The sequence below is a fragment of the Hyla sarda genome, chromosome 11, assembly GCF_029499605.1.
Source record: "Hyla sarda isolate aHylSar1 chromosome 11, aHylSar1.hap1, whole genome shotgun sequence".
Taxonomy (NCBI): Eukaryota; Metazoa; Chordata; class Amphibia; order Anura; family Hylidae; genus Hyla; species Hyla sarda.
In genome coordinates this window covers 13,345,711-13,366,683 of record NC_079199.1, presented here as the reverse complement: position 1 = coordinate 13,366,683, position 20,973 = coordinate 13,345,711, and the positions used below count along the sequence as shown (strand labels likewise).

The window sequence follows — 20,973 nt, the reverse complement described above, 5'->3', positions numbered from 1 at the left end:
TATATATCAACTGGCTCCAGAAAGTTAAACAGATTTGTAAATTACTTCTATTAAAAAATCTTAATCCTTTCAGTACTTATGAGCTTCTGAAGTAAAGGTTGTTCTTTTCTGTCTAAGTGCTCTCTGATGACACGTGTCTCGGGAACCGCCCAGTTTAGAGGCAAATCCCCATAGCAAACCTCTTCTAAACTGGGCGGTTCCCGAGACACGTGTCATCAGAGAGCACTTAGACAGAAAAGAACAACCTTAACTTCAGAAGCTCATAAGTACTGAAAGGATTAAGATTTTTTTTATAGAAGTAATTTACAAATCTGTTTAACTTTCTGGAGCCAGTTGATATATAAAAAAAAATTTTTTTCCTGGATAACCCCTTTAATTTGTACCTGTTCTATTCCAATAGAGTAACTGAAAAAAGCTGGAATGTTGGGGAGGGGGGCCCTGAGGACTGTGGGGGAGATTTATCAAAACCTGTGTAGAGGAAAAGTTGCCCAGTTGCCCATAGCAACCAATCAGCTCTCTTCTTTCATTTTTAACAAGGCCTCTGCAAAATGAAAGAAGCAATCTGATTGGTTGCTATGGGCAACTGGGCAACTTTTCCTTTGCACTGGTTTTGATAAATCTCCCCCTATGTCGGGGACCACCGCCGTTCACTATATACTACACAACTCTCACACTAGACTGTATTGTTGGTGAGCCAAACCTTCAATTCCGACTTCCATTTTTCTACATGACAACTCGAAATCTACAAAGGTACCACCGTGTGAATAGACCCTCACCCCCAATTTTTTAACACTGTGACTGACTAATTGAGACTCCTCTATTTTTCCAATGATTCTAACATCAACTCCTCTTTTTTTCCCCAAACTCCGACTCACTCCAACTCTTCGTTAACTCCAAAACACTCCGACGTTGGCTCCGACAACAATTCCGACTCCTTGTGGGGGAGATTTATCAAAACCCATCCTGAGGTAAAGTCGCTGAGTCGCCCATAGCAACCAATCAGATCTCTGCTTTCATTTTGCAGAGGCCTTGTTAAAAATGAAAGTAGGGGTCTGATTGGTTGCTAGGGGCAACTGGGCAACTTTGCCTCTCCACAGGTTTTGATAAATCTCCCCCTATGTGATCACTTGGAACAGGGACCAGCAAATTTTGGTAAAAAATAGAACAATTAGTTAGGTCTGTAATTATGTGAAATACTGTGCGGAGTGCTCTCAACATCTGTGACCCATCAGATATCTCCTAGACCAGTGATCTTCAACTTGCGGACCTCCAGATGTTGCAAAACTACAACTCCCAGCATGCCCGGACAGCCAACGGCTGTCCGGGCATGCTGGGAGTTGTAGTTTTGAAACATCTGGAGGTCCACAGGTTGGAGAACCACTGTCCTAGAAAGTCATCTAAAATGGTGTGTCTTTCGGCCAAGCTATCTGGATTTTAAGATGGTGGTGGTGGGGGGGGGTCAACCTGTACAAATAATCTGTTATAATAAGTGTTGCTCGCGAATATTCGCAATGCGAATTTTATTTGCGAATATCGTATATTCGCGAATATTCACGAATATAGCACTATATATTCGTAATTACGAATATATATTTTTTTTTCACAGTACACATCACAGTGATCATCCCTCACTGCTTCCAGCTTGTGTGGTGTAAAGAAGGCTGTAATACTACTGTGTGAGACTGGCGTACGAATTTTCGCATATGGGAAAATTTACATATGCTAATTATCGCATATGCGAATTTCCGTTTATACATATTTTCGCATATGCGGAAATATAGCACGAATATGCAAATTTAGCGGATATATGACGAATATTCGTCCAATATGGCTTATGCTGCTCAACACTAGTTATAAGGTGAACATAGGTGGAAATGCGCATAAGGTGAACATTCGCATACACGAAAATTTACATACGAGAAAATGCACATATAAAACATTCGTATATAAGAAAATTTCCCATACCTGCAAATGCGCATATGCGAAACAGTTCATACCAGAAAATTCGCATATCAGAACATTAGACTATGTGAAAATGCGCATGTGCGGAAAATGCCATACCAGAAAATTCGCATGTAAGAAAATTAACGAATGCGAAATTTACATAGTTGAAAATTCACATGTAAGAAAATTAGTGTATGACAAATTCGTATATGCGAAAATATACATAGGAGAAAATTTATTTGAAAATGCGCATATACGGAAAATGTCACAACAGAAAATTCGCATATAAGAAAATTAACGTATGCGACATTTACATAGGTGAAAATTCGCATGTAAGAAAATTAGTGCATAACAAATTCGTATATGCGAAAATGTACATAGGAGAAGATTCGCATATAAGAAAATTAGCATATGTGAAAATTAGCATATGCTAAAATTTGCATAAGCGAAGAAACGAATATTCGTAATTCCGAATATATAGTGCTATATTCGCGAATATTCGCGTATTCGCGAATGTGCGATATTCGAGAATAAAATTCGAATTGCGAATATTCGCGAACAACACTACATATGATGCTTCCTTCCAGGCCTGACTCCTGATAAGTAGAGTCCTGTTTCAAGGTGTAACTAGTATTTCACTCCCCCTGGTGAGCTATATCTTCTGGCAGACAACACCACCAAGTTCCTTCCATCAGCATGGGATGGTGCCTTTTCCTCTCCTGCTCTTGCTGACACTTTTAGTGCTGCCCCTTGGGGTGCGCTTATCCAAAATCGCTCCATAGCCAAATATCCGGCAGCATTAGGCTAGTTTCAGACTATGGAATCTCCAGACGGAAAATTTCCGTCTAGAGATTCCGAGTGTAGCTAGGACATTGCCATCCCCAATAGACTGCAATGTGTTCCGCAAGTATATCCGCCTGAAGAATGAGCAACGCCATTCTTCAAGTGAATATTTTCAAGCAGATTTTCCGTTCACAAATTCCGCTTCTAAAATTACGAAGTGTGAATTGGTGAATGGAAAACCCGTTCACTAGCAGGTACATTTTAGTAAGCAGAATTTCTGGCTGCAATTTAAAAGCGGAATTTCAGGCAGAAATTCCGTAGTCTGAACCTAGCCTTACCCTCACTACACTGCCTGAGCAAGGTCTCTTTAGTGTTCCAGCAATGGTGTTTGTCTTATGTGCTTCTGTTATCGTGTTTGACCTCAGGCTGTATTCTCGACTCCATTTCCACCTTTCCCTTGTATCATGTTTGTCTCTCTTGTGTGTGACCCTGGCATGACTGACTATGAACCAGTGTTGCCCATTTCTGGCCACACACATGCACAAGTCCTGGGCCGGTACCCAGACTTGGCTCAAGCTTTTCCCTTGGTGCCTCTCACTGGTGTTTCCTGGTTAACTGCCACCTATATTACCACACCCAGAGGCAGAAAACTGGTAGCCTCTCTGCAGCGAAGAACAGATCCTCATCTGGAGAAGACTAAAGGGTACTCTGCTGCCCAAGCGTTCGGGACATTTTGTTTTGAACGATTGGAGCGGGTGGCAGGGGTCGTGAGGTCCCGACCACACCCCTCGTGAGGTCACGCCACGCCCGCTCAATGCAAGTCTATGGTAGGGGGCGTGGCAACGCCCCCTACCATAGACTTGCATTGAGGAGGCATGGTGTGAGCTCACGAGGGGCATGGCCGTGACGTCACAACCCCCGCCTCCCGCACCCAGTGTTCTAAACTATCACCGGGTGCTGCACAGAGAACGCAGGGGTCCTGCAGCTGGATAGGGGATAAGATGTCTAGGGGCGGAGTACCCCTTTAAAGGGTGAAAACCAGGGGACTACTTAAACAACACCCTTGGGAATGGCCCAAAGCCAAACGAGTGAGGTGACACAGTGGGTCAACATCCATTGGCCATTACACTAAGTACTTTTTAGGACCCATGACCTGTTCCAGTTCAGTGACTGGCCACATTTGGAATATATCCTTAAATGTCTTATAAAACTCAGCTCTCTGATGTAAACAAATCAGGACATTAAAAATGAGAACAAAAACATATAAAGATTACAATAATGATGGCCGCTATGGTGTCTTCAGCGGTAATCGGAGGAAGTCACGTCGCTTCCAGGCATTTCCTTTCTATCACTGATTGGGATGATATTAATGATAATTGTGTTTGTTTTCCGATCACATGAAATGGAAACTTCGACTAAACCGCAAAGATGAAAGAAATGAGGCTGAATACAAGTTTAAAGAAAACTAATGACAGTCTCTTGTAGAGTCCGCTGCACGATGGGATATCCATTACCTGATAGACTGAACTTACAGGACTTCAGCTTCTCTACTAGAGTGTCCTCAGGGCTTGGATGTGGGGAGTGGGGACTATGGGTCATGTGTCCTGGAGCCACCACCATCCAACAAAAGGTGGACTGATGTTGACGCATGGAGGTGGCTAACTTTTTCGATGTCATTGGCCCATTTGCCGCCATAATTGCATTAGACTTCCCCTGAGAGACGCATGAATGCACAGTTATCTCTATGGCTGGATGGTGGGTGGGGGTTGTACAGGGGGCATTCAATTCCCAAGGGGGGATGGGGCACACACTACATTTTTGCCCTCCAACCTTAATCCAACCCTACCTATCCTCTAGGAGCTGTTGTAGAGACATTTTTTTATCTTGCAACATGACTCACAATGTGAGTGATGACTGTTTTCCTATCACAGCTGTCAAAGTACAAGGCAGAAAGCATTGTTACTGGGACACTTTTCAAAGTAATTTCTGTAAGATAGATACCAGCTCTACACAGTTGCTGAAGACCATAAAAAGTGATTACAGTGCATTTATATCGAGTGATTACAGTGCAGTTATATCAAGTGATTACAGTGCAGTTATATCCAGTGGCTACAAGTGACATCTTCTCTGATTGGAGTTGTTCACGTTCTCTTTTTTCTACCCATCTGGCCCAGACCGCCAGGACAATTTCCTACAGCCTATCACGGCAGAAGCTGTTTGACAAACATCTTAGGCTCCGCACTTTTCCAGGACCCTTTATAGTGCCCCATATAGTAACATTGGCCCCTTGGTGTCCAGCACAGGGAAGTGGGTAGGAAAGTTGGTTGAGTTAGGAAAGAGTTAGTAGGACGTAAAAGGTACAAGTTCATGCCCCATCCCCCCCCCCCCCACACACACACACACACCAGTAAGTATACAGGGCCCCTCAGTATGCAGTAGAGCCCTGCGTAAGACTGTTTCCTCAATCCCGCCCCCACAACATATGTTCAATCCCTTGCGTTCTTGCAACATCTGTACCCAATCCTTCGGATCCCGCAACATGTGTGCCCAATCCCGCCCACACCTGCAACATGTGTGCCCAATCCCACCTGCTCCTGCAACATGTGTGTCCAATCCCACCCGCTCCCGCAACGTGTGCCTAATTCCACCCGCTCCTGCAACATGTGTGCCCAATCCCACCCGCTCCTGCAACATGTGTGCCCAATCCCGCCCACTACTGCAACATGTGTGCCCAATTCCGCCCCCAGCTCTCACAAACATTTTGTTAAAAAATTATCTCATTTTGCTAATACTTGGAAAAAAAGAAAAAAACTTTTAAGCAAGGATCCATATTTTCAGAATATGGGATCGGAGCCCGGGTCTGAAATAATGTTTCTCTAGCTGAACAATGAATGTCCCATAAACCTGTCCTCATCTTATAAGGATTATTGTCTCTCGCTGATAGGAACAAACGCTGCCTTCCACACAGCCAGCATTACTTCACATCAATATCAAATGCAATAAATCTAAAAAACAAAAGCAAGAAAAAGAAAAAAATATATATACAAGAGCAAAAAAAAAAATATTCAAAAATATCAATTTTAAATGTAAATATTTAAATGGTTATCTAATTTTTAAAAGTGGGGGTGGGTTGACACCATGTGGGCACCAATAGGCTATAGAGGAGGTAAAAAAAAAAAGTAAAAAAAAAAATGTGAGCAGTGTTTCCCAATCCGTGTGCCTCCAGCTGTTGAATAACTACAACTCCTACCATGCCCAGACAGCCAACGGCTGTCCAGGCATGCTGGAAATTGTAGTTTTTCAACAGCTGGAGGTCCACAATTTTTTAGACCGCTGGCAGTCAAGAGGGGCACATAATTCTTCTATCCTGGATGTCTATTGGATGCAGTATTCTGCAGTAATGCTGTTGTGATGAGGGGTCCAGATCGGCCTAGAAATGTGTCCGGGCATGCTAAGAGTTGTAGTTTTTAAACAGCTAAAGGTCCACAATTTGAAGACCGCTGCTCTATATAGCAGTCAAGGGGGGCACATAATTCTTCTATCCTGGATGCCCATTGGATGCAGTATTCTGAAATTATGCCGATCTGATGAAGAAGTCAGATCAGACCAGAAACGTGTCCGGACATGCTGAGAGATGTGCTTTTGCAACAACTGAATGTCCACAATATGGAGATGGCTTCTCTATATGACAGTCAAGGGGGGCAAATATTTCTTCTATCCTGGATTCTCATTTGGATGAAATATTCTGGAGTCATCCCGGTCTGATGAAGGGGCTGGATTGGCCCTGAAACATGTCCGGGCATGCTGAGAGCTGTACTGTACCATTTTCCATCCTTTTACAGAGACCAAGACTTGGAGATCACAAATGTTATCTATAGGCTGCTCCCCCCGAGGACCTTCCTATGATTCTATGTGGGGCAGATCTCTATGTAATCCTCCTGCTAATCTTGTGCTTATACCCAGCAGCCAATATGAACAAACAGTGCGGCAGTATTAAATGGGCACTGTCAGATTCAAAAACTTTCCATATGTTGTACATCTTGGCAAAACATTAAAGGAGTACTCTGGTGCAGAGTACTCCTGCTCTGTCCTGCCCGGGCTGCAAAAAAAATGAAAAGAAACCATCACTCACCTTCCTGGGTTCCCGCAGAGCGCCACTACAGCTGATCGGTCCTCCGGTCCATCCTCTTCATACTTCTGTGTGAACAAAGCGTCACATGGCGCTCAGCCTATAGCCGGCCACCGCAATGTTCTGCCTCGGCCCATAATAGGCTGAGCGCCATGTGATGCTTCGTTCACACAAGTATGAAGAAGATGGACCGGAGGACCGATCAGCTGTAGTGGCGCTCCGCGGGAACCCAGGAAGGTGAGTGATGGTTTATTTTCATTTTTTTTGCAGCCCGGGCAGGACGGAGCAGGAGTACTCCTTTAACCTTTTAAATATACTTTTTAACCAAAAATTGACTTTCCGTCACTCATGGGACAATTCAGTTTGCTGCCTTGGCAAAATAAAAAAATAAAAAGCAAAATGATTTGTTAGCGCCCCCTACTGTCACCCAGCATTCGGTTCACATGTCCCACCAGTCCTGCCCCAGCTATGTCCTAAAAGGGCAGATATAGAACAAAGGAGCAACTGAATAGAAAAGTCATTTAAAAAAAAAACACCATATTTAAAAGTGTAATTATTATAATAATTTTTAGGATGGTGCTCTGTTCATTACGTAGAAGGGGTTAATAATAACAGGCAAAAAAGTCAAATAAATCACAAGTAAACTTTCCCCTGGATTCTGCAATAACCGGCGTAAAATATCCGAATGCCAACGTCATGATTTCACTGTCCTCTGCGTTTTACGATTTTGGATAGAATGTTTCTACATAGGGAGCAATATTTTTGTACCTGCAACCTGAACTGAACCAATAAAACTGTGAAAAGATTATGAGCTCTGCTGATTTATTCTGCTTAAAGAAAGAGGGGAAAAAATGCCACATTAGCTACAAAATAAAAGAAAATTTTTAAAAATGTCTATTTTAATAGGATTAAATGGGTACTCCGGTGAAATTTTTTTTTTAACTGCTGCAAGAAAGTTAAATAGATTTGTAAATTAATTATTTTTAAAAATTTTAATCCTTCCAGTACTTATCAGCTGCTTTATGCTCCAAAGGAATTTCCTTTCTTTTTTAATTTCTTTTCCACCACAATGCTCTCTGCTGACACCTCTGTCCATGTCAGGAACTGTCCACCTAGTCCCGTCTACTCTGTCTGTAATCCCGCCCCATTAATTATGGGTCGGCGGGGAATACCATCCCTGATGAGAAGGAAGAAGATTTTAGCAGATATAACACATTTCCAAGCATTATATGTAGTAAATCTAATGTCAGGTTCCCTTTAAGGGGGTATTCCAGGATATTTTTATTTGACTATGCTATAAAGATAGTGGGGGAGATTTATCACAACCTGTGCAGAGGAAAACTTGCCCAGTTGCCCATAGCAACCAATCAGATTGCTTCTTTCATTTTGCACAGGCCTTCATAAAAATGAAAGAAGCCATCTGATTGGTTGCTATGGGCAACTGGGCAAGTTTTCCTCTGCACAGGTTTTGATAAATCTCCCCCAGTATAGTTCATAATATAGTGTCGGTACCTGTCTTTGATGCCAATGTTCATTTTTAGAGACATACAAAATAAATGCTGAGTGGGAGGAAGATCATTGTCCACAGGGCTTCAGGGAATTGTAGTTCCAAGCACAGCACACATGAAAGGGAGCCCAGCTGTGCTGCAATCAGTGGGGTAAATGATGTGTGGAAGGGAAAAAGTGACCTTACACTTGCAAGCAAGGGATCCTGGAACTTGTAGTTGGAGGGAACTCCAACAGGAAATAGTGATTTCACAAAAAGAAAGTAGCAGCATTATGGACTCATTTAGCCATAAGCCCTAAGGCAAGCATGGATCCTTCCTAAGCTCGTCTAAGCACCATGTGTACTAATTTCATATGGTGGTGTGGTGTGCCACGGGGGGGGGGGGTTGTGTGCAATGAGGTGTATGGGGCAGATGTTATAGCCCAGGGGCAAATGGTATTCACACCTAAATGTTCGTGATGCCAGGGCGTGGTTTTCCTGGTAACTACCCGAACGGTAGTACTGCTATCCCAAGGTTAGGCAGGGCAATAATAGTCCAAGACCAGGTTAGGGTTAACGGTGACTTTACTGAGGTAGACAGATGGAAATAGTCTTTGCAGCTAGGCCAGGATCCCAGAGAGGTGGCCAGTAACACAGAAGGACCTCGCAGCTTGCTGGGACTTGTGACTTTGGCAGACTTTAGGACAGCCATGCTGACTATAATAGACTTGACTACAGACTTGACTTGACTGTGGGTAGTGACAGCAGACATAGATGACTTGACTTACTGACATAGATGACTTGACAGACATAGATGACTTGACTCATTACTAGTTGAGGCTTGAGGCCTCTAGATGTGCTGGACACTGGCTCTGAGACGTCTGGTCTTTACTGTGCCTCTGTATCTAAGAGAGAGATTGTAATGGCTGCCCCTCTTAAAAAGGGGGGCTGAGCCAGAAGCCCATAGGACATGCTGCAGGTCACCTGGTTAGGTGGTGCTCTCTGGGTAACAAACACATCATGTGAACACATTATCATGTGACTAACTCAAAGGTCCTTTATCCATAACACACATATCACTATACATAATATATATTACTATGGGGGAGACACTGCAGGAGGGCCCCTAAGACCCAGAGGGACTCAACCTGACAGGGCCTAAGTACTGTACGGGACTATATGCCTTACTGGGACATCACAGTGGATAACCACTTTATATCCTAATATAACAGCACTACAACTCCAGCTGTCAGAGGACTACAACTCCAATTGTCCTCTACAAGGATTTGGCTACGGAGCCAATCACAGGAACGGCAGACACAACAACAGTTTGACTGTTTGAGGCTTAGAGCTTGGCAGGGGCGGATTATAACATTGATGCCTTCTTAATTCAAGCAGCCCTGCCTTTGTTTATGCTTTTTTTTTTTTACTTTATCCGAATCAAAATTCAGTCTTAATTGTTTTATCTTGAACCAAAAAGATTTCTTTTTTCTTTTTCTTTTTTTTTTAAATAAAATTTTTTTTTTTTGGAAAGACCCGAAACAATCCGATTAATTTCTAAACAATAAACTCTTTAATCTAACACACATCAGCAAATTCCGATTTTTCTATTTTCTAACAAAAATAACAACAGTTCGGTTGCCAGCCGCTTTCATAAGATCCTATTTCTACCGTCGCCTGAATCGGAGCATTGTTCCTCTCAGCAAAGGATTAAGAAGGTTGCTATTTTGGTAATAAGATGGGGTAGATGTACTTACAACATAGCAGCGATCCAACTCGGATGCCTGAGGTGGGAAGAAAGTCTGTTACCTCAGATGAACCGGCGTCTAATGAGCATCTCGCCGAGCAGTAAGTCTCGTACAAAGCAACAACTGCAAAATGTGACAATGCATATATAATTACAATTTGATAGAGGCTTTAATCGGACTTACTGTACCTCTCGCGGGGTCGGAATTCAATCAGACAGCGAGACATTGAACAAAAATATAAAAGCTAAGGTCTTTTGCATTCATGTTACGTTTTATTTCAAACTTTAAAAAGAAATAAATAAATAAAATCCGAAAAAATTATCACCACCCCCGGTTGTAATAGGCAAAGGGAATATGATAAGACGCTAGGCGAAAATAAAAATTGCTGAGTGTAAGCAACAAATAAAGAACGCGGCATATTGACATCATTTTTTTATGCTCGCGCAGATTGATTCTACAGGATGAGCTTAGACCAAATGGGTTTAACCCATATCCACCTCTGCTTAAAGGGGCGCTATGGACATATTTTAAGCCGCTTCTTTACTTTAGTGTTTGTAGGGTATATTCTGGTTTGTGCAAATAGGTTGTGTAACATTTTGTAGCTTTGAATTATTTTTTTTTACCTTTCTGAAAACTTACCTGGGGCAGCCATATTGGAGACTAGACACTTGTTTCCTGCATTGTGTGTATAGATAGGGTGTGTGTGCTGCATTTAATGCATTATTTATGTGTAGAGTGTTTCCATATTGCTGTAGATAGACCTCCTGAACAACAGAACATCTAGTATTACAATCCCCCCAGTGTGACCCTAATCTGTAAAGAAAATAAGATGAATCTGCTGACACTGCCCTCTAATGATGAGATGACCCCACCCACTAATGAGACGTCTCTGCTGACACTACCCTCTAATGATGAGATGACCCCACCCACTAATGAGACGTCTCTGCTGACACTACACTCTAATGATGAGATTACCCCACCCACTAATGAGACGTCTCTGCTGACACTACCCTCTAATGATGAGATGACCCCCCACCCCCACTAATGAGATGTCTCTGCTGACACTACGTTCTAATAATGAGATGCCCCACCCACTAATGATAATGAGATGACTCTGCTGACACTACCCTCTAATGATGAGATGCCCCATCCACTAATGATAATGGGATGAATCTACTGACACTACCCTTTAATAGTGAGATGCCCCACCCACTAATGACAATGAGATGACTCTGCTGACACTACCCTTTAATGATGAGATGACCCCACCCACTAATGATAATGAGATGACACTGCTGACACTACCCTTTAATGATGAAATGACCCCATCCACTAATGATAATGAGATGACTCTGCTGACACTACCCTCTAATGAAGAGATGCCCCACCCACTAATGAGATGTCTCTGCTGACACTACCCTCTAATAATGAGATGCCCCACCCACTAATGATAATGAGATGACTCTGCTGACACTACCCTCTAATGATGAGATGCCCCACCCACTAATGAGATGTCTCTGCTGACACTACCCTCTAATAATGAGATGCCCCACCCACTAATGATAATGAGATGACTCTGCTGACACTACCCTCTAATGATGAGATGCCCCACCCACTAATGATAATGAGATGACTCTGCTGACACTACCCTCTAATGATGAGATGATCCCACCCACTAATGATAATGAGATGTCTCTGCTGATACTACTCTCTAATGATGAGATTCACCACCCACTAATGATAATGAGATGACTCTGCTTGCACTACCCTCTAATAATGAGATGCCCCACCCACTAATGATAATGAGATGACTCTGCTGACACTACTTTTTAATAATGAGATGCCCCACCCACTAATGATAATGAGATGACTCTGCTGACACAACTTTTTAATAATGAGATGCCCCACCCACTAATGATAATGAGATGACTCTGCTGACATTACCCTCTAATGATAAGATGACCCTACACACTAATAATAATGAGAATTTGGCTAGAAAACAGACATGGCGCACATCTACAATCTTGTATAATGATCTGATTGCTTCTCAGCATAATATCAAAAACTAACAGGTTGTTAGTATACATTTTTGATCAAAAAGTACAAGCCCACTCGCCACGTCAAGGCCACCTATTTAGAGTGGGTCCCTAACGTCCCTAGCATGAAAAGGCGTAGCACTGGGCGGCGACCACCACCGCCGCGACACCAGTGCCCACGGGGGGGACCCACTGGCAGAGTGGCCCCAATGCCACTCAAACCAGTCTTTGGGTCGCACCTCCCCGCAGACACGGCGCCACGGCAGCAACGGACGCCGCACAGCACCACACCAGTGTGAACAAGGTGTAATAGATAATTTACCATGCTCTCCCAGTCAGACTGGGAGGCTGCTAGGAAAGAAATAGCCCATGTGTAGCTAACTACTACTTATATAGTGTTGGGCTGAGATGACTCTACTGACCCCACTTTCTAATCACAATGAGTTGATTCTGCTGACCCTGTCCCCTCATGTTAATAAGATGACTCTGCTGACCCCACTTTCTAATCGCAGTGAGACAACTCTGCTCCAACCAACACAGCAAAGCTGAAGAGTGGCAACAGAAAATAGGAAATGTGTGACAAGAAGAAAAGAAGATCAGTGCACTCACCATCCAGATATAAAAGATGAAGCTTTATTCCATATGGAGCAGAGATTGCGTACAGACAGGAACGTCCCTAGCCCGCACGGTGAGAAGCTCCTGCCTGCACGCATTCTCTGCTCCATGTGAAGTTGGATATTTGCTACTGAGCATATGGAATAAAGAGCTTCATTTTTTATATCTGGATGGTGAGTGCACTGATCTTCTTTTCTTCTTGTCGCACATTTATGAACTGTATATATCCAGTAGCACTGCCAAAGGATTTTTGTAGCCGCTCAGATGCCACCGCAGTTTTGCTAGAGTTCGGACTCTCTATACCAGTAGAGAAAATAGGAAATGTCAGCTTTCTGTATAGTCAGTGTAAAAACTGCAGTATTTTGGAATTTCCTTTTTGTATTACTGGAGACGAGATAGGCAGTTGCTGCTGGAGACAAGATATGCAAAATTATATCACTGACAATAAGACAATAGGAGTTCATTAACACACTCTGCTCTATTTAACTATGTGAAGTTCTCTGCTTTATACAACTTCCTCTTGACTTAATGGCTTTTAGGGAGGGGTGAGCTGGGGTGTCAATAGTCAGGGTTGGACAGGCCCACATGAGAAAAAGAGAATCCTTAGTTGACCCAGGCTCTGAAAAAATAACCAGTACAAAAGGTTAAGCGGAAGACAACACAATCTGATGCTGATCTAAAGACCGTCAACATCTATGGGTTGAAGGTAAAAGAACCATTAGAGGCATCTGTTAAAAGTACTAAACACATCATTCCCTTTCACATAGCTGATTTTAAGTTATAAAATTATAATTGTAGTTATAAAAGATTCCTTTTTACAGGCAACAGCTATAAACACTTATGAACCTTATGCTCTGAGCAAAAAAAAAAAGGAAGCCAAATGGTTCCTATTGACATAGAACTTCGTGTGAAGACAAGAAGTCAGATTGTCCTTACACAGATCTAGACTCCTATGACTAATTCTGTGTATGTGCTCCAATGGGCTCTAAATGTTGGCCAACTAAACTGGAACGGGAATAGCTTGTATGCAAGCTGGGACCCCACGCGATCTCCGTGCAGCATGCAGCATTCTGTGCCAGGCGCTGCTCCAGAGATGGAGACGTGAAGTCACGCCGTATCTCCTCGTGACGCCATGCCATTCTTCCTCCAGTCCTGTCTATGGGAGGGGGTGTGACGGCCTGTCACGCCCACTCCCATAGACAGGAATCGAGGAGGCGTGGCGTGACATCACGTCTCTGGAGCAGCGACCGGCACAGAATGCTGGGTGCTGCATCAAGATCAAGGGGGGTCCCAACGGGTCCCAGTGGACCCCCGCAATCTCCCTGCTGCACCTGGCAATCGTTTAGACTAGGGTTGGGTGCAGCTCTGGAGGCTCCTGACGTCATGGCCACATCCCCTCAATGCAAGTCTATGGAAGGGGGCGTCTGTCACGCCCCCTCCCATAGACTTGCATTGAGGGGGCATGGTAGTGATGTCACCAGTGGGGCGTGACTGTGGCGTCACGAGCCTCCGCATCGCCAGCCATCTGGCAAGGAGCAAAGTTCGCTTAGTGCACCTGATTTATGGGGTGCTGCAGTCGAGATCGCGGGGGTCCCCAGCGGCATGACCCCCACAATCAGACATCTTATCCCCTATCCTTTGGATAGCAGAGAAGATGTCTAAGGCCAGAATGCCCCTTTAAGATCACCTAATAACGTAGGGGACATAGTAGCAAAGGAATTGCCAGTGGCTTGGTGTTCCTTGTTGGTTAGGTCATTTCAGGACATGTCCCAAGCAGCACATGGTTGGCTCATAGCCTATCCCAGGGCAACCTTTTCAGCAAGAATTATGATTTATGCTATAATCCGACTAAAAATGTTCTTTAGAATCTTTCTAAGCTGTTACCGTATGATCCACTTGCTTTGGTCGTAGAGCTCCCAATGTGTATCCATGCTACACAATGAATATTTTCACGTAGGCATCATCTGTTTCTTCGTAGGCAAGGTATTAGGGTAGTGAGGAATTGTAGACATTTATATTGAGAGTGGGAATTCATTGTAGTAGTTATGGTTAGATTAGAACTATCCATAGAGGTTTCTAGAGGACAAAGACTCCTGAAGAAGGACCCAGTGGTATTAAAATGGTTCTCATTTTGAACAATTCCTAATTTTTAAAAGGGTCACTTGACATTAAGTTGATTACAACATTTCCCCCTGTTGAGACCTCCAGTGATCAGCTATAATCCTTTAGGATCTCTCAAAGTAGCCCTCATTTACTAAGAGTGGGGTTTTTACTAGTGTGAAATGTTGTTTCAGACTTGTAGGATTTCATAGAAATTTACAAGTCACGCCCCTTTTTGAGTCGATCACGCCCCCTTTTTTGGCTTTCCACAATGCAATGTCTGATTTTCCTGGAGCACATTAGAACAGACTGACGCAGACATATTCGCCAAATTAACCTGACAAAAACTAGTCGGTTTTAGCTTAGGAAATGAGGGCCAGTAAGTGTTCAAGTTTAAGTGTCACACTCATGCCATTCCCGGGATCTATCAGTTCTGTTTTGTCCTGTGTACAGACCAGGCATTGTTCATTACGCTGACATCACCCCTGCAGCTGTGACGCCCTTAGACCTATCAGAGGGTGCAAAGCCTGGCCCTATAGTGTTCATTCCTGGCATGCATGCCACTCTAGGCTGGCTATTTATACTTCACTCACTCGAGTGTTCCTTGCCTGGATTATTGGATCCTACCTCATTACTGGCTCTGTGATTGTATCTCCTGGGTTACTTGTATTCCTTTTTGGCTTGTTCTCTGACTATTCTTTTTGCTAACTGTTTCTGTACTGTGCCACTATCTCTGTAACTGGCCTGGCTAGTTGACAAGTGTCAGTGAAGAATCAGGAGGATTCCATACACATTAGCTGGTCAGGCAGTCCTCCCAAAAACAGTTTTTCAGACAACTTTTCACTAATGTGTATGGGGGCCTTTAGAGTAGATCTATTGCCAATGATATTTTCTTTTAGTAGCTTCTCTAGGGTTTAGTCAAGACCTACAAGATAACAGCATCCTCTAGATGTTCATATACATTTGGATCCAGGAGCTTCAAGTTATATCTCTTATAGTGCTACATCAATGTCAAAATCATCCACCATAAATAGATTTTTCCTTTAAATGTTAAAGGCGTATCCTCTTGACCCATGCACAACATTGGTACAAGGATCACAATGTGTTACATTTAATGTTGAAACTATCATAATTATTTTTTTTCCATTGAATTTGTTTCACATATTCCATCAGTCTCCTCATAACAGTCTCTTCTTCCGAATATCGTAATTCCAGTCTGCTTATATCATTTCACATACTTGGGAGGGACACTGAAGAATGCCACTGAGTAGGAGCCAAACAAAAAACTCTGGTAGAGGAAATAGTGAATAACAGCCAGAAAACACAAAGTAACAGCCCATGGCACGGCAACGGGAACTGTGGATTACTCCTTAGTACCATCTGCCAGATCATACCACCGCCAAGCACCGAGCCATCTCCTAGGCCAACATTTCCTTAATGGCACCAACGTTAGAAAAAGTAACTTCCGGAGAACGAGTTTAGAATTTATGTTAAAATTGACACTTAAAAAAAAAGTTAAAAAACATTAATTTTGCAAATATAAAAATGTGGCAGATATCTATAAAATATATTTAATCAATACTATGTGGACTCAAGTTTTTAGAACTTAAGGGGGTTGCCCTTCATAATATCTCTTATCCATACATCCTATTGGGGTACTGGGCTTTCATGGAAAGAGGTCCCTTAGGACCGCAACAAATTTGTACCTGGATGAAAATTAATTCTTGGCATCACACCCCAAATATATCCAACTGCAAGAATAATTGAAATGGTTGTCTATGAGACAATACTTGTATGTTAAAAAAAAGTAAATAAAGGTTTCCGAACCAGTTGCTTGAAAGCCACATGTGGATTTCAGGATAGATGCAAATGCTGCCTCAACTGTTAAGAAAACTCAAGGCACCTATCGAGTCAAAGCATTCCTGGAACTTGGCACTAGAGTCAATACCATATCATTTGCAGATAACACTGAGGTATACAGTGGGGAGGACAGGTATTTGATACACTATCGATTTTGCACGTTTTTCTACTTACAAAGCATGTAGAGGTCTGTACTTTTTATCATAGTTACTCTTCAACTGTGAGAGACAGAATCTAAAACAAAAACCCAAAAAATCACATTGTATGATTTTTATAAAATTAATTAGCATTTCATTGCATGACATAAGTATTTGATCACCTACCAACCAGTAAGAATTTCAGCTTTCACAGACCTGTTATTTTTTTCTTTAAGAAGCCCTCCGGTTCTCCACTCATTACCTGTATTAACTGCACCTGTTTGAACTTGTTACGTGTATAAAAGACACCTATCCACACACTCAATAAAACATACTCCAACCTCTCCACAATGGCCAAGACCAGAGAGCTGTGTTAGGACATTAGGGATAAAGTTGTGGATCTGCACAAGGATGGGATGGGCTACAGGACAATAGGTAAGCAGCTTGGTGAGAAGGCAACAACAGTTGGTGCAATTCTTAGAAAATTGAAGAAGTTTAAGATGACGGTCGATTTCCCTCGGTCTGTGGCTCCATGCAAGATCTCCCCTCGTGGGGCATCAATGATCATGAAGAAGGTGAGGGATCAGCCCAGAACTGATCAGGCAGGACCTGATCAATGACCTGAAGAGAGCTGGGACCACAGGCTCCAATAAAACCATAAGTAATACACTACGCCATCATAGATTAAAATCCTGGAGCGCATGCAAGGTCCCTCTGCTCAAGCCAGGGCATGTCCAGGCCCATCTGAAGTTTGCCAATGACCATCTGGGTGATCCAGAGGAGGAATGGGAGAAGGTCATGTGGTCTGATGAGACAAAAATAGAGCTTTTTGGTTTAAACTCCACTCACCATTTAGAGGAGGAAGAAGGATGAGTACAGCCCCAAGAACACTATCCCAACCGTGAAGCATGGAGGTGGAAACATCATTCTTTGGGGCTGCTTTTCTGCAAAGGGGACAGGATGACTGCATCATATTGAGGGGAGGATGGAAAGGGCCATGTATCGTGAGATCATGGCCAACAATCTCCTTCCCTCAGTAAGAGCATTGAAGATGGATCATGGCTGGGTCTTCCAGCATGACGACCCGAAACACACAGCCAGGGCAACTGAGGAGTGGCTCCGTAAGAAGCATCTCAAGGTCCTGGAGTGGCCTAGCCAGTCTCCGACCTGAACCCAATAGAAAATCTTTGGAGGGAGCGGAAAGTCTGTATTGCCCAGCAACAGCCCCAAAACCTGAAGGATCTGGAGAAGGTCTGTATGGAGGAGTGGGCCAAAATCCCTGCTGCAGGGTGTGCAAACTTGTCAATAACTACAGGAAATGTTTCATCTCTGTAATTGTAATCGAAGGTTTCTGTACCAAATATTAAGTTATGCTTTTCTGATATATCAAATACTTATGTCATGCAATAAAATGCAAATTTTTTTTTTTTTTAAATCATACAATGTGATTTTCAGGATTTTTGTTTTAGATTCTGTCTCTCACAGTTGAAGATAAAAAGTACAGACCTCTACATGCTTTGTAAGTAGGAAAACCTGCAAAATCAAATACTTCCCCACTGTATATTCATTTTGACCGAATACCTTCTTTTATGTTAGAATGTGGAGCCGAATAAACTTAAGGTTTGGATATTTAATAATGACTCAATCGTATCCTAAGAACCAAAACATGGTTCATTGGTTCCTCTAGTACTTTCTATTGAGATAAAACTCTTAGAAAGCCAAGTGACCAATAGCATGTTTGGTGCGTAAATCTGTCTCCGCCTCGATCCATCAAGCTCCACCTCTATATAGAGGAAACACCCACATCCTGCAAAACTTACCCTCTCGAGGTCCAAGAGTTGGACAACCTAATGGGGCAAGATGAAATCTACATTCTAGACGGGAAGTACCCACTTTAAGAAAGTGTTTTTCACTATACACATTAGATAAGTTCTCACAGAAATAAATTTTCTGGCCAAAAGCAATCCATAACAAGAAGTTGTATTCAGGCGTAATTGCTCAATCATTGTCCAAACCATAATCTGTATATTAAGCCGTAATATTATCTGCCAAGTTTTCTCTTACAAAATAGAACATGATTGCACATTTCCACGGCTGCTGTATAATGTTTGATATTTAATCTGACATAAGACACATGCCAGGAAGATGTAAATATGCGAATTTAGGTTTGGCTCAAATCTACAGACACTTATGGTTCTGTGTTTACATGTCGAGGGCTCGTGCTACTGTGCGTGCTACTGTCTCCATTCATAAAACTAGAAGCCCGAATCACAATGTAACCTCTATCATTCCACAAGTATGGAACATGGTACTATGTCCAGTAGAGTTAAATGGCCCCTGAAATAACCACTCTTGGGTTAACCAAATGGGGGGGGGGGGGGTCCTACCTCCCAGAAAATCCTTTTGAGTGATAATTAAAAAAAAACATTGGATCTTTCCCAGAAGGGCAAACCTACTGCAACGACAGGTACACTGAATGGCATGTCTGTTACAGGTGGACCTCCTTTGGCCCTTAGAACTGCAACAGTTTACCATGGTATAGAATCCACCAGGTGATTAAACTGTTCTGTAGGAATATTGGCGTAGTTGGTCCCGCACGTTATATGAAGGTCCTAACATGCTCTGCTGAGTATACAAAAAGTCAGGAGGAGATGACAGCGCCCCGCGTGTATGCAGAGGTGAGTCTTCCGTAGGGCAAGTTGTAGGTGATGGTAAGGTATGGATGTGTATGGAGAGCAAGCCAGCAGTTTTCGGACAGAAACCTTGGCAGAGGTCCATAGTAGTAAAGGCAGAAAATGTGGAGAAAAAATAACTGCAACCTAATGTTGTTTCATTTTATTTATTTTTATTTTGTATGCTGTTTATACTAAGTATTCAATAAAAGAACAATTGAAACCGAGATACCCTCTGAATTTCCGACTCCTTGGATGAAAGCGCCGCTGCAGTTATTATTTCTCCACATTTAGAACTCCACCAGAGTTCTAACATACTGCGCGGTGACAAAGTTTTTGCTCTTTGTTCCCTTGGAGTCTAGCCTTTTCCCTTAGACACAATAGCCCTGGACCTGGTTGTCTTCTGTTATAGCCCATCAGGGTAAGGAGCAACTACTTGTGCATTGAGACATGTTAGTTGAGGTCCGGCATTGTATTCTTAACTGCGCTCGGCCTCTACATTGGAACAATTTGTTTCAGTGACACGCTGTTTCTGTCCACAGGATCCTCTTTCTTTGGATATTGTTTCTTCATTGTACCATTCACAGTATACTCTTCCCGCTTCTGCACAAGGAAACCCCCTAAGGTTGGCAATGAAACACTGGATAGGCAAGCACCGATTATCAAGCTTCACTCCGAGTCACTCAGATCACTGGATTTTAACATATAAAATTATCCACAGAAAACTTGCTCACTTGATTTTTTGCTACACTCCAGGCTCTAATGTCCATAGATAGAAACTCCAATAGTGAAGGCCAGTGGGCTCTAATAAAGTCATTCGTCAGTGTATATAAACTTCTGCTGCTCTTTCCCAAGTAAACATGTGTCATGTGTGGTTATAGTCATAGACATGTCTCATAAGGACCCCCTGATAAGAAAGGAAGTTATTATTACGAACAATTAAGATGACAACGAGGTGACGACTTTGAGATTTACAGCAAGATCACAGATTTTCAACTCATGATACAAATTCCAATCCTACTGGGAATGTATTAGTTGCCAAGTAGAGGAATAGTTTCTTGGTACATTCCATTCGGCTGAGCAAGACATCATGTCCACAGATTCTAAATGAGTGCCAACTGCTTAAAGGGGAATCATCACCGTCTACTAATGAATGGAAGTGTATTGTCAAGGCTGCATTGAGTAGCTATAGAGTGTGTAGACGTTACAGTCTCACTCAGGCTTGAGGAAGTAATATTTCTCCTCGGGGTGACCACTAAGGTGATGTAGGGAATCTTATAGACCAGGCAATGCTCTCTGGGGGAACATTATGCAAATGAGCTCTCATTCAGAAGGAAGTAAGCTCTCTATTGCCAACTATTGGGGGTAGCTTTCCTGTAGGTCAATGCTTGTCCCATACAGCTACCCCCAATAGTTGGCACCAGAAAGCCAGCTACAATACTATTACAAGCCCATGATGCTTG

General features: G+C 42.8%; 1 long non-coding RNA gene across 1 annotated transcript in view; it reads left to right on the top strand.

Moving 5' to 3' along the window:
- Positions 1–1,084: 1,084 nt before the first annotated feature.
- Positions 1,085–20,973, top strand: part of LOC130295211 (uncharacterized) — a 63,329-nt gene continuing 43,440 nt past the window's right edge. The window contains exon 1 of the long non-coding RNA XR_008848734.1: positions 1,085–1,152. This is a non-coding gene — a long non-coding RNA (uncharacterized LOC130295211). The remainder of the gene's footprint in view (positions 1,153–20,973) is intronic.